Raw genomic sequence first — 15,000 nt, 5'->3', positions numbered from 1 at the left:
TTAACATAGCACTAGATGACTCATAAAGAATACTGTACATTAAACTGTTTGGCACTAATGCTTTAATTGAAGTTATGACCCGCATGTTTCAAGAGTAAAACAGCTTATGCGCTACAGTCTTATGCCACAATTTAAAAATATTGGCATTAAACTAAAAAAATAAGCCAAAAATAGTGGGCGTGATTTAAATTTAATGCTTTTTAATGCAAATTTAAATGAGTTTGAGAGAGATTGTTGATTTGCTAAATTTCTCCTGGCACCTAAAATATCCCATTTGACTTTCACTATGTTCAAAATTTTTTAAAACTAACGCTGCAGAGATTTTGAAAAGGAGCATAGTTTATTTTCATCTTTTTTTAATGTGGCCCCAAGCAGTAAACAGTAACAAACGGTAACAAACGGTAACAAACGGTAACAAACGGTAACAAACGGTAACAAGCGGTAACAAGCGGTAACAAGCGGTAACAAGCGGTAACAAGCGGCAACAAGCGGCAACAAGCGGTAACAAGCGGTAACAAGCGGTAACAAGCGGTAACAAGCGGTAACAAGCGGTAACAAGCGGTAACAAGCGGTAACAAGCGGTAACAAGCGGTAACAAGCGGTAACAAGCGGTAACAAGCGGTAACAAGCGGTAACAAACGGTAACAAGCGGTAACAAGCGGTAACAAGCGGTAACAAGCGGTAACAAGCGGTAACAAGCGGTAACAAGCGGTAACAAGCGGTAACAAGCGATAACAAGCGGTAACAAGCGGTAATAAGCGGTAACAAGCGGTAACAAGCGGTAACTAGCGGTAACGAGCGGTAACAATCGGTAACAAGCGGTAACAAGCGGTAACAAGCAGTAAACAGTAAGAATTTTTCAATAACAAAAGTATTTGACAAGTTTGAATAGCTAGTTTTTCTTTAAATAAAATTTGCTGTACTCTTGAGATGAAACTTGTGTAGTTATTAGCAGAAGTTGTGTCTGCTGCGGAGTATTAATGCGCTACTACTGACCACCAGATTGCTAATATTGGGGTATTGAGTAGTCATTTAGTGTATGGTGTGTGAAAAAGCAAACTTCAAAACAGATTTGATTTGTTCTCTGCTCTTCACATCAGTGGCAGGTGTATTTCCAATGGATAGGTTGATGCTTCAAGAGTCTCTGCAAGGAGATAATATCAACTGAGAAGTAGTGACTGCACTGTATGTATATGAAAGGCAACCGCAAGATGGGCAGTGAAGATAGACTATGAATATGTGCCAATCAGAGCCCTGAAAAAAACAACTCAATCAGCATAAAGCATTTCAACCTTACTGAAGAAAACAACGGTAAAAAAAGGGTCGACACAGCTGAGAGAGTTAGTTTAGTTTTGCGTGTTTCTTGGTAATACAAGTGCAACTGGCCTGAGATACAGTCTGCTACACTGTGTTAATAATTGCAGACTCTTGCATCATGCACATGTATTGCTAGACTGTTTGTTACGTCTTTTTATTCTAATATCACTTTCTCCAGATTGTTATATTATCAGTTTGCCTCGATCTAGACAGCCAACTCACTGACATCTTTCTACATATCACGATATTCAAAAAGATTTATTAGTTTTTTGTTGGACTCTTGTCAGCACAAAAGTGTAATACCTATCTATTCTGTTTTTTCTATCTTGGCCTTGGGGTCACAGAGTTATAATTTCAAATGCTCCGCAAGAGCTTACTTCTAATCCCGTTACTGTTTGTACTCACACACAAGTCTATTTCAATTAGATAAAGTCACGTTGACAAGGAAACAAGAGAATAAAAAATGATGTGGATGAAGAGAACAAGGAAACAAAATGAACGGTTCTACTTTAGTGTGAGGTCTAACACACGTTAGCGTAAGGTCTACTTTTGTATTATCCCTCCTCATACATATCAAGAGTTTCCATTCATATATTTTATATGTAAATGTATGCAAAATATATATACATATTATATACAAATTATATATATTACTATACCATATATATTATATAACAATAATATATTATGTACTATATTATATGTAATATACCACTTAATATATAACCAAATATATTATGTAAAATGTATATTATATAAATCTTTTATTGAGTCAATTAAGTACTCTCTATCGATGTTAACTGTTTTAGGCAGAGGAGCTATCTGATTTATGAGATCCGTCTGCTTCCTTTTATATGGCCAGTTCAATTGTTTGATTGATAGGTACAGGGAAGGCAGGTCACATGATATGTTGGATCGCCCGGTGCAGAGAGGGCAGGTCACATGCTATGTTGGATCGATAGGTGCGGGGAGAGCAGGTCATGCGGTAGACCTCAGGTTGCACCTAGTCAGAACACATATGGCAGCAGACCTCACGCTAAAATACCACTAAATGAACACCATTTTTACGCTTTTAAGGAAATTTGGTAGTATGTCAGAGTCATAGAATGGTTTGCAACCTGCCTGTTGACATATTATTTGATTTTCAAGATGATGGTTTGCTTTAGACTTTGTAATTATGTTAGCGTGCTCCAACTTTAACCCTGAACATTTGAAGCATCAAAACAGGAGCACCGAAACTATTAATTGCAGTATAGCAACGATTGAAAGTTCTCCTCCGATATCAATAGAGCTAATTTCGGGATGGTTATTCAAGCTTTTCTTTTCAAACAATTCCAGTCAGTATTAAAAATACATTCAGTTTTAACCAATACGTAGCAAAAAGGAGAAACGCTCCAATCACCCATAACAATGAACATTATCGACCTATTGACACAGAGTGGATTGAATGATCACACTATACAGGGGATTTTGCCCTGACTGGGAAAATCCCCTTGGACAATTCGCTTGATATATGCAGCAAAAGCTGCCGAAGTCATTTGCATGAATACTTCTGTCAGAGTTGCTAGCATACTAGCGATCATGCCGAAATACTTTAACAGACGCAGCTTCAATAAGCCTTTCTCACGGCCGATGAACCGGCAAGGAGTGCTGTATGTTGGCAAAGAAGTGCGACGGTTTGGCTTTTATCGCTGCACAAAATGTAACAAAACGTGGGAAAGCGGTCAAACATGGACCATTTACAAAGGAAAAAGCTTGACAGGCGCGGAAACCTTTTAGGTATGAACATATCATACAGATAAGTAGCAAGCATATGCACAGAATTACTCTTCAGTTGGAGATGTATGAAGACCAGCCTCGATGTTGTTATTGTTAGGAACTCAGACTAAAAGTTATTTTACCTTCTTTAGTTTGTGAAAAGGGTTCACCTGGCTTTGGTGAATGTAAAACATTTTCAGTTTTTAAGAGTTACTATATTCAAATTTATGCGGCAGCAGACAGCAATGTCACCGTAGTGCCATCATATAACATATACATAACATACTGAGTGCTGACACGAGCGCAGCTCTGTATATTCTATAAGCTACAGCAACTGCTTTTGTTCTCCGGTTTTATGGGGTTAACTGTTGATGTTTTCTGCTTAATTACAAATCATAATTTACAAAAAAACATTACTTGAAGTTCATTTTGTGCAAAAACAATTTAGGTCTAAATATAAACATAACAACATCACGTAAATGTTGTGAATGTAGTGTATTTTAACTTCAAAAGCGTGTATTGCAGCCATCCAGCCAGCAGGCATGTAAAGATTGTGAAATCATGGTCTCACCGTATGAAACCAAAAAATTGGATCCACCAATACAAGATGCTGATGGCTACTTGGGAACCGGACAAGGGCATATGAGTCAGTATTGCTCTAGGTGCAAAGCTGGCAAGAAGTGCAACGTTTTAAGCCAAGAGCTCTGGTGAGCAGTGCCTGAAACAGCTCAATACAGAACTGTGATTGGCCAATGCATAAAACAACAGCCTCAATTATATTTAATGTAAAATACATGTATGTTATTGATTTACTTATATTGTCCCTGCCTATTGGCATATCAAGCTGTTTATTATCTGAGCAGTATAGGAATTGTTTTCTTTTTCATTTGTTTCATGACCAACCGGGCTTATAAAACCAAAACCTGGTCTTTTTTCTTGCTACAAGTGCCTCTAGCTGTGTCATAGTAAACTTAGAAGTTAATCCCGTGAACTTTCATAATAAAAATTGCTGGCAAGTTTGAATACTTGGGGGCAGAAAAAAGATTGTAGAGTGTTCAGTGATTAGTGCAGACAACCATGAGAAGCCGTGCTTTCTAGGTATACTCAGTGAATTAGACGGCATATTCTGTCTGCTTATTTGTTAGCACATAATATCACGCCTTTACTTAATAGTTTGCACTTCGAGAAACGTTGACAAACTAAGAGACAGTTCACAAGATCTTGCATTTCGATGAAACAATCTCAGTGTAACTTGATTAAAGATTGGTATATTCTGGTTTATTATTTATAGTGCTCCTTGGTGAATAATCGGATTTTTTGGGTAATAGACTTATATATTTATATAAATGTAATATAATATATATAGAATATATTATTATATATTCAGACCTGCTCGAATATAGTCTACCACCTATATAACCTCTTCTGCTGCCTATAATCTGATGACAGGCTAAAATTAACAGCCTAATGAATCTACACCATGCAATGAAATTTTTTATAATAAACACTCTAACTGTTACCCGAAAACGTTAATTTGTGTTACTCCAAAAACGTTCGCTACCCCATATGCGCGAACTAAAGCAAATGTAATGAACTAAAGCTGCTTTTGCCGATGTACATGTGTTATTCGAACAGTTGGAGAGTCAGAGAACAGTTTAATTTTCATAAAAGTGTTCTGATGCATCATTTTGATTTGAGACCTTTTTCACTAACTACAAATAAAAAACAGTTAACGGCGGTTACCTGCGTGTTTAGCTAGGCAGTTATATGCAAGCATTTCAGCAAATGTTTGATTACAAAAAATCTCTTGGAGCAAAACAGCTTTGCATGGCTGAGAATCTACTAATTTATGAGGCTGTTTACAGTGGTGTCAGTTGTTACTCCAGAGATTTGAGAAAACCGATTACATTTCCTTTTGACGCTACTACCTTGTTACGCTACTTTATTTTTTAGATACTGCAGTTTTATGACACCAATTTATACCCGGTCATAAATATGGCAAAAGGATTATAGGGTTGTGATTCTTACATTCTGTGAATTCAGTAAATTTAAGTAGGTGTAACAAGATCCTTGAAGAATGATCCCAAAATTCGCCATAACAAAAATTACATTCTTTTACAGTAAATAATGAAATATTTACAAATGGGTTAATAATATGACAAAATGCTACTAAAATACTGCAAAAATATAATATATAAAAATTTAAGCAATACAAATAGGGCTTTGAAATAAAAAGCTACAAGCATAATATACGATAAATAATGTCAGAGGCGGTGTATTTACCTTGAATCTATCAGTGAATGCCCTTCCTAATACTGCACAAACTGATTATCACGATGTGGGAGCAAAATGTACAAAATACAGCCAATAGTATTGCTACGAGTCATCAATATAATGTAAAAGAGAGGTCTCAAGGCTACGGTCAGGGTTGAGCAGGGTCTCAACAGTCACCTTCCATTCAGAGAACTGGATTCGGAAACTCTTCTCAAGAACTGAACTGTCTCTCTCTTTTGAGAGAAAATAGTCCTTCCAGAAAATCAGCAGCTCTCTATTAAGTCAGGAAAATAACAGTTTTTAATATTTTCAAGTCATGCGCATGGGCAGGCAATTAGCATGATGATGTGACCCAATCATCTTTGAATAGATTTATATGCAACTAACCAACTTTATAAAAATATCACATCATTACATTGTGCTCACTATAGAAAACTTTAAAACAAACACTTGAAAGTGAAAGGCATATATCTAAGCTAAGTAAAACATGAGTTTTCTAAAACAATTCTAAACTTGTTTAGTTGAAAAAACTACATTGCCATCAAAAATATGTCCGATATAATTTAAAGAAAATATGATGCTTGAATTTGTGACTGGCAGCCTTCTAACTTTTGGAACTGAATGCTGAAATGTCAGACATAAACGAAAACCAATGATGCCTTATTTCAACTTCTCGCCACAAGGATGGTAACCTCTATTGATTAAGAAAAGTTCAATTGACTGGATCACAATCAAAGATGACAATCTTTGAAATAGTTATTGGCCTGAACTGAGAGTAGACATCTTTGCTTGTAATAAGGCTTTGGTTTAGGAAAGCTATGCTTCAATTTACCTTACGACCTACTCACACAATCCACTCCCAGGTTCACACAAATACATATTTTGTCGACTATTATTGACCCAGATAAAGATAAACAGCATGTATCAACCAGGTTGAAGGAAATCATCCCTAAGAACTAACCAACTGTTCATATAATTTCAAGTTTAGTGCTTTGTTTCACTTATTACAAAAATTTTGGCATCTTCTGTGTGTTTCAGATTTTGTACTTTTGCCTAATTCTAACAATATAGTGTTGTTATGAGTATTGTAACTATACCCAAAGCCAGCAAGATTTATAGCTGGCTTACAAACATAATCTACAAATAAGCTAACCAAAAAACTAGAAGTAAAAAGACAATGATTCTATTCAGCAATCACTGGCCCAATTCTTGATTGGTCTATCAAGCATACCCTAAAAAGTGGGCTTTTAATAAATGATTATAAACTTATTTATTCTTCTTGCAGAAATGACTCCCCTTTAGCAAAGTCAAAGGTTTAACCAAAAATCTTCCGATTTTGCTAAGTGTAAAGTCATTTCTTACACCAAATAATTAGTAAATTTGTAATTATTTCTGATCAACCTAGTTTGTTTAAATCAATAGATAGACCAGTTGAGAACTAAGCTAATGATACTATATGCTTTGAGAATAAATTCTATTGGCAGCATCTACCTATATATACCATATACTGTCGATTCAAAAATTGCAAAAAAAAACTTGCTTTGTATTAAGAACGCATATGCGTAAATGCAAACATGGAAAAATAAATAATTACTGTATATAACCACAGCATGAATCAGGGCAGACCTCTTTGCTGTTTACTAGCAGATTACATTGTAGTATGCTTATATGATTAACCTAGCACTAGATGACTCATAAAGAATACTGTACATTAAACTGTTTGGCACTAATGCTTTAATTGAAGTTATGACCCGCATGTTTCAAGAGTAAAACAGCTTATGCCTTTAAAGCACTCTAGTCTTAAGCCACAATTTTAAAACATTGGCATAAAACTAGAAAAATAAGCCAAAAATAATGGGCATTATTTAAATTTAATGCTTTTTAATGCAAATTTAAATGAGTTTGAGAGAGATCGTTCATTTGCTAGAATTCCTCTGGCGCCTAAAATATCCCATTTGACCTTCACTATGTTCAAAAATTTTGAAATTACCGCTGCAATGATTTTAAAAAGAAACATTGTTTATTTTTATCTTTTTTTTAATATGGCCACAAACAGTAACAAGCAGTAACAAACATTAACAATTTTTCAATAATAAAAGTATTTGACAAGTTTGAATAGTTAGTTTTTCTTTAAATAAACTTTGCTGTACAGTATGTATATGAAAGACAACTGCAAGATGGGCAGTGAAGATGGACTATGAAAATGGGCCAATCAGAGCCATGAAATAACAACTCAATCAGCGTAAAGCATTTAAACCTTGCTTAAGAAAACAACGTATAAAAAGGGTCGACACAGTCGAGAGAGTTGGTTTAGTTTTTGCATGTTTCTTGGCAATACAAGTGCAACTGGCCTGAGATACAGTCCACTACCCTGTGTTAATGATTGCAGACTGTTGGGTCATACACATGGATTGCTAGACTGTCTGTCATGTCTTTCTATTCTCATATCACTTTCTCCAGATTGATATATTATCAGCTTGCCTCGATCTAGGCAGCCAACTCACTGACATATTATTCCGAAAGATTTATTAGTTTTCTGTTGGACTCTTGTTAGCGCAAAAGTGTAATATCTGTTCTGTTTTGTCCATCTTGGCTTTGGGATCACCTTAGGGACACAGAGCTGTGACCCTAAGCATTTCAAAGATTTTCAAGATGATGGTCTTTGTAAATATGTTAGCGTGCTCCAACTTTAGCCCTGAACATTTTAAAGCATCAAAATGTTTAGGAGTTCAAATGACAGGAGCACCGAAACTATTAATTGCAGTATAGCAAAGATTGAAATTTCTCCTCTGATATTAATAGAGCTAAATTTAGCTTGTATATTCAAGTTTTTTCAAACAATTCCAGTTAATGTTGAAAATACATTCAGTTTAAACCAATACGTAGTGTAAAGAAGAAACGCTGCGTCAGTTTACAGTTCGCTCAATCTACTGTATAAACGGCAATCGTTGTTTGTGTGCGTATATGTCCGCCTTATAGAGTACCGTACTTTTCGGACTATTAGCTGCTACTTTTTTCTGACGGTTTGTTAGCCATGCGGCTTATATAAGGATGCGGCTATTCCGTTGTTTTTTGTTTCACCGCTAGGGCGCATTAACAGGAATCTCCGGTTAATGCGCCTTTATACGTAACCTATCCTTCGTTTTTTGTGTGACGTCATTCTATCGTTGTCTGCCATCTTTATGGACAACTTTTATCGTTAAAAACACAAAGCTTCTGCAATTAATTATTGCAAACAATACTTTTGTTTGCAAATTTTTTATTTTAGTATCAAAACAACACCGAAAAATACTATTAATCAAGAGAATGACGATTTTTTTCTACAAAGGTGGCAGCTTTTTTTATAGACGAGCGCATGTGCAAACAGGGTGATGACGTAAAAAAAACGATGAAGTCATCATTTTCTGTTTTACACGAAAATGACGTAATCTCCGGTTCGTGCGCCTCTTTACAGTGCCCAACGGCACTGTTCCGTTTTAAGCAGCAAAGTCGCTGCCGTGTTAAAAAGCACGTTCTGAGTTCTGTGGCCTATACAAAGGTGCCTATACAGTGCACCCTCGTCATACGATGTGTTATAACTTGGATCAGATTGCTTGGATTAAGTGAGACTCTTTATTAAACGTATTAGGCCATATGGCTACATAAACACGACTGACGTAAAAGCGGCCCTAATGCCGTAAACAGGAAGCACGTGAAAAGGTCAAGGACCAATGAGCATTAGCATGTGAGTATATAACACGATGTTAATTCGTTCCAGAGTTGGCATCGTATGGTGAAAAAATCGTATATCGGGGTATAAAGACCATTGTAATTATACAATGCAAACACCCCCTGGTAAAAATCGTCAATTTTGTTTATAAAAATGTGTACATGTTGACAATAAGCAACAAAATGGTATGTTAACTTTAGTAATTATAGTTACCTACAGTAACTGTATTTTATTTAGTGTATTTTAATGGTTATGATCTGCAATAAAACGCAAAATTATAATGTGTGTACCAAATGTAGTACGTACGGTAAGGAGTTCTTGCCTTCAAAAGGTACGCATAACATAAACTTTGAATTCACTTCAAGTAAGTTTAGCTTGCTAAGCCTACACTTAAAACTAAGTTTTAGTATGTATTTTGAACTATTTTACTGAATTTCAACTTTTTATTACGAAATTTTATCCTTCAGCAGTTCCTATCTTCACTTTCACTATAAACTTTAGCCTATCTGGTTTAAATCTTTTTCGACCTAAATCGATAAGGCCGAGCGATGCAGTTATAGAAAGCGGCCTCTCGCACACTTGACCATTTAATGGCTACCGAAAAGAAAAATAAAGTTATATTTTCTATACTGGACGTACATACCTTAGGAGTAACGTAGCTGGTACATGTAGCGGGTAAAGCAGAGAGGAGGCAAAAACGTACCAATGTTAATTATGGTGCTGTACACTTGAAAATAAATTTAAAACGTAATGAATTGGAATTTTTTAGCACACTAAAAGAAGTTGTCCATTCCTGTCCAATTTTTCTACGAAAAAATTGATGGTGCAATGCAGAAAATTGCTAGCTAGCGCTTGTAAAAGAATCCAGAGAACGTGGTACAGTAGTTTGTCTTGTATGAAATGTGCACAAGAATCAATGTAACCATACATACAAAGTTTGTACGTATTTATACCCTATGGGGGGACAGGGCTTTAGCAAGTTTCAGAAAGTAATGTGGATGCGTCAACTATCTTGAGTAGCTAGTTATATGAGTTACATACATACATACGATGAATTGTATTCACGTAGAAGATAACAAGCCCATATGCAAAGACATGGTTAAACAAGAAAATATAACATAAAATCAAAAGGAAACAAATAAAATGAATAAAATATGAAAAACATGCCACACAAGAGATAAATAATATATATTATACACACATTGTTTTAATGTACCAGTCCACATCAGTAAATTAAACACTTGAAACATTTCTGCGAATGTGAGATTTTCTGTATCTTCTAAATCCTCGCCTTTACAAAATGGTTGCTCCTTTTGAATATTGATTGCGTGCATGACCTAGCTCATTCAAATCTTCAGTCGGAAGCTCTTTCTTGTGCTTGCTTTAATGGAGTTCTTGTTTTAATAATAATTGCAAATGCTGATTGGTTGCGACCATATTCCTTGACAATGTTAATAATACGGGTCCCTTCTTCTTATTTACGACATCCAACTTTGTTGACATAGAAATCATTTTTCCTTCGTTTTGTAACGTTTGTATTGGTCTCAGATTCCATAGATAATGAATTAAATGTAGATAGTTGTAGTTATATACGTATGCTGACTTGAATGTTTATAGTAAAAGCTATAATAACGCTACAAATGAATATTTGCTCTCGTTTGTGTATTTTACACGAAATTTTCCATGCGGACATGAGAGAAGTCGATCATCGTGTCTCTTCTAAACGTTCTAAGAATGTTTTCGGCAAACTAGATTTCGGTCTTTTTTATTTCGACGTGTTTTATGAGCACACCGACGGCCAAATTTTAACTCGGGCGAAACTTTTTTCAAATTTGTATGGTGAAATAAAATTCGTATAGCGAGGTGAAGATATCACAATATTTGACCTCGTAAGGTGAAAAAATCGTATATCAGGGTAATCGTATCTCGAGGGTGCACTGTACAGCTATACAAATGTACTACTCATTAAATAAAATAAATTAATGAGTAGTAATTTGCATGCAATTAATATTTACTGCCAGTATGTACCGAGAATTTTACGTGAACGTTTGTTTCTTGCGGCCACTAGATAAAACGCAGTTCTCACCTACTAAATTTTTACGTCAAAAAGGTAAGTACTTCTTATTCAATGTTGTATTGTTTATGAATTGCCACACTTCCAATGCATAACCCTTTCACTTGCATCCATGTACAGATTTAGCTATTGGCCTACTGCCAGCCATTTTGCCGATATTGCTTCATGATATGTATACAATATTTTTTCAATTTCAAACTCCATCTAGAACGTTCGTTTTGGTTATATATTTCATTTTACCAACATGTTAACAAACACTGCTATGCAAAAAATTCATTGTACCTATACATTGTGCATTCATAAAGCGATGTGAAGCTACAAAGCTAAAACGATCCTCTACAATGTTCCTTATTCTTAACAAACATTAACTTTCAACACCATCAGAGTCAGTGCTGCTATTGCTATTTTAATTATCTGTGTAACCACAAAAATCTGAATCGGCTATAATGTCATCAATGATGTCATTACTTTTTTCCAGCTAAGAGTACACAGAACTACAGCTACTACAGAACTTGCACAGGTACTGCTACTGCGTTTTACCTACTAAATTTTTACTTCAAAAAGGTAAGTACTTCTCATTCCATGTTGTAGTGTATTGTCTATGAATTGGCACACTTCAACTACTTAATAACGTTAAATTTGCCACTGTTTGTGATAGTGGGACAAGTTCATTTCCTTCAGCAGCTGAGTTACTAATAATTTTTTTCCAGCTACGAGTAGGCCTTCTGTAACTTACTACTACAGAACTTGCACAAGTACTCTGAGGGTTGCGATAGGCGATGGTGAAAAGAAAGAGAGCAGCTGGTATCGACTTACTGTCAACCTGCTTTAGCTATGACCAGCTGTACGTCGCCTGCTCAAAAGTAAACACAAGCCGAAAACTGTTTGTTCATACACCTGACGGAAAAACAAAAAATGTTGTCTATTCGCAAGTGTTGCGTTGAACTAACATTGTGTTATTGTTATGTCATGCTATGTTCTTCATGTTCTGCTATACCACATGCAGCATTTTCTAACATATTTTTCAGTATACATATATTTTCATGCATTCGTTTTCCTTATTGTATCTCATAAAAAGGCTATTATGTTGGCGTTATATTTTATTATTGTAAGGTGCTAATGCTGTATCTGCCTAGACATCATACTGTCTGTGCTGTTATACATATAAATTATATCGACACAACCTCATTACTGTTTGTATATACCATGTCAAAACACAGGCTATAGATGAAAAACTGGTGAGCCATGATTAGTGTTTTAAGTATGTAGAAGTCTCCATTCAATAAATGCTGGCGATACCAAAATATTTTGTATAATTTTTTAAAAGATGCAAAATTTTTCAATACTGCCAGTTTGAAGAACTTCAGTTTGCCTAGCAATGTCAATTTCATTATCAGTTCTCTGGGCACAAATAGGGCAACTCCGATTTGAGTGGTTTGAGACTAGACTATAGACGAGACTAGAGATTAGACTAGCTGTAAAACGTATTGCAGAATTCCATTGTTCTCCCCAACATTATTGACATATATGACTGCATATGTGTATGCATAGTGTGATCAGGGCAAAAATTTTTAGTAAACTGAATATTTGAAGTTGTTTTACAGTATGAAAGACAACTCTCAATAAACCTCTTGCTGTACATGAATCTGTTCCCGTAGACGGGTAATGCAGCTAACGGTTTGGGGCCGTGGCGTCACTTGGAAATACGCGGGAGACCTTTTTCGGCCCGAGTGCAGCGAGAGTATCCAGGCGCGGCTTTCCGGATGAATGAGTTGGCGAGTGCGAGGCGATTGATTGCAAAGCGATTGAGTGCTAAGCGATTGATTGCGAGGTGATTTATTGCAAGTGAGAGGCAATTGGTTGCGAGTGCGAGGCGATTGATTGCGAAGCGAGTGGGAGGTGATTGCAAGGCGAGTGCGAGGGGATTAATTGCGAGGCAATTGATTGCGAGGCGATTGATTGCAAGGCGAGTGCAAGAGCGCGATTGTCAACTGCTTGACCGGTAAAGACTGGTCAGCCAAGGCGGGAGCTCGGCGACAGAAGTGCGCGATCGTCAACTGCAAATATAGACTGGTATGAACGGATGCATGAATCTAGACACATGAATCTAGAATATTTACTAGATTTTACACATTGCAGATTTCCATTGTTCTCCCCAACTTTATTGACATGTATATGTGTATGCATACTCAGGGCAACAATTTCAGTAGACAATTTACTAATAGTACATCTGGGCAACAATTTCAGTAGACTACATATTTGGAGTTGTTATACAGTATGAAAGACAACTCTCAATAAACCATATGCTGCACTTGAATCATTTCCTGTAGGCGGGTATGCAGCTAGTCAGTTATAACAATGCACATTATCGACCTATTGACACAGCGTGTTAATTGTGATTGAATGATTACGCTATACAGGGGATTTTGCCCTGATAGGAAAATCCTCCTAGGTCAAAATCCCCTTTGACAATTCACTTGATATGCGGCAAAAGTTGCCTAAGTCATTTGCATGAATATTTCTGTCAGAGTTGCTAGCTACTAGTGACCATAACAAAATATTTTAACAGACGCAGCTTCAGAAAGCCTTTCTCACGACCGATGAACCGGCAAAGAGTGCTGACTATTGATAAAGAAGTGCGACGGTTTGGCTTTTATCGCTGCACAAAATGTAACAAAATATGGACAAGCGGTCAAACATGGACCACTTACAAAGGGCAAAGTTTAACAGGCGCGCAAATCTTTCAGGTATGAACATATTATACAGATACGCATCCGGCCTGGACACGGAAGCACTCTCCATTTGAAGATGTATAAAGACCAGCCTCGATGTTGCTATCCTAAGGAACTCAGACTAGAAGTTATTTTGCCTTCCGTAGTTTGTGGCAAAAGTTCACCAGGCTTTGGTGAATGTAAAACATTTTCAGTTTTTAAAAGTTACTATATTCAAATGTATGCGGCAGTGGACAGCATTGTCGCCGTAGTGCCATCATATAATATATACGTAACAAACTGAGTGCTGCCACAAGCGCAGCTCTGGATATTCTATAAGCTACAGCAACTGCTTGTGTTCTCCGGCTTTATGTGGATAACAGTCGATGTTTTCTGCTTAACTGCAAATGATAATTTACAAAAAGCATTAATCAATGTTCATTCTGTGCAAAAAGAATACAGGTGTAAATATAAACATAACAACATCACGTAAATGTTGTGAATGTAGTGTATTTTAACTTCAAAAACGTGTATTGCAGCCATCCAGCCAGCAGGCATGTAAAGATTGTAAAATCATGGTCTCACCCTACGAAACCAAAAAATTGGATCCACCACAAGATGCTGATGGCTACTTGAGAAGCGGACAAGGGCATATGAGTCAGTATTGCTCTAGGTGCAAAGCCGGCAAGAGGTGCAACGTTTCAAGCTAAGAGCTCTGGTCAGCAGTGCCTGAAACAGCTCAATACAGAACTGTGATTGGCCAATGCATAAAGCATTCTAACAACAGCCGTAACTATAGTTAATGTAAAATATGTTATTGATTTACTTATATTGTACCTGCCTATTGGCATATCAAGCTGTTTATTATCTGAGCAGTAGGAATTGTTTTCTTTTTCATTTGTTTCATGACCAACCGAGCTTATAAAATTAAAACCTGTTCTTTTTTCTTGCTACAAGTGCCTCTAGCTGTGTCATAGTAAACTTAGAAGTGCCTCTAGCTGTGTCATAGCAAACTTACAAGTTATTCCTGCGAACTTTCATATTAAAAATTGCTGGCAAGTTTGAATACTTGGCAGCAACAGAAAGAATGTTGAGTGTTCAGCGATTAGTGCAGACAACCATGAGAAGCCACGCTTTCTAGGTATACTCAGTGAATT

This window comes from Watersipora subatra, chromosome 1 (genome assembly GCF_963576615.1).
Source record: "Watersipora subatra chromosome 1, tzWatSuba1.1, whole genome shotgun sequence".
NCBI classification, from domain to species: Eukaryota; Metazoa; Bryozoa; class Gymnolaemata; order Cheilostomatida; family Watersiporidae; genus Watersipora; species Watersipora subatra.
This window is presented reverse-complemented; position numbering follows the sequence as displayed.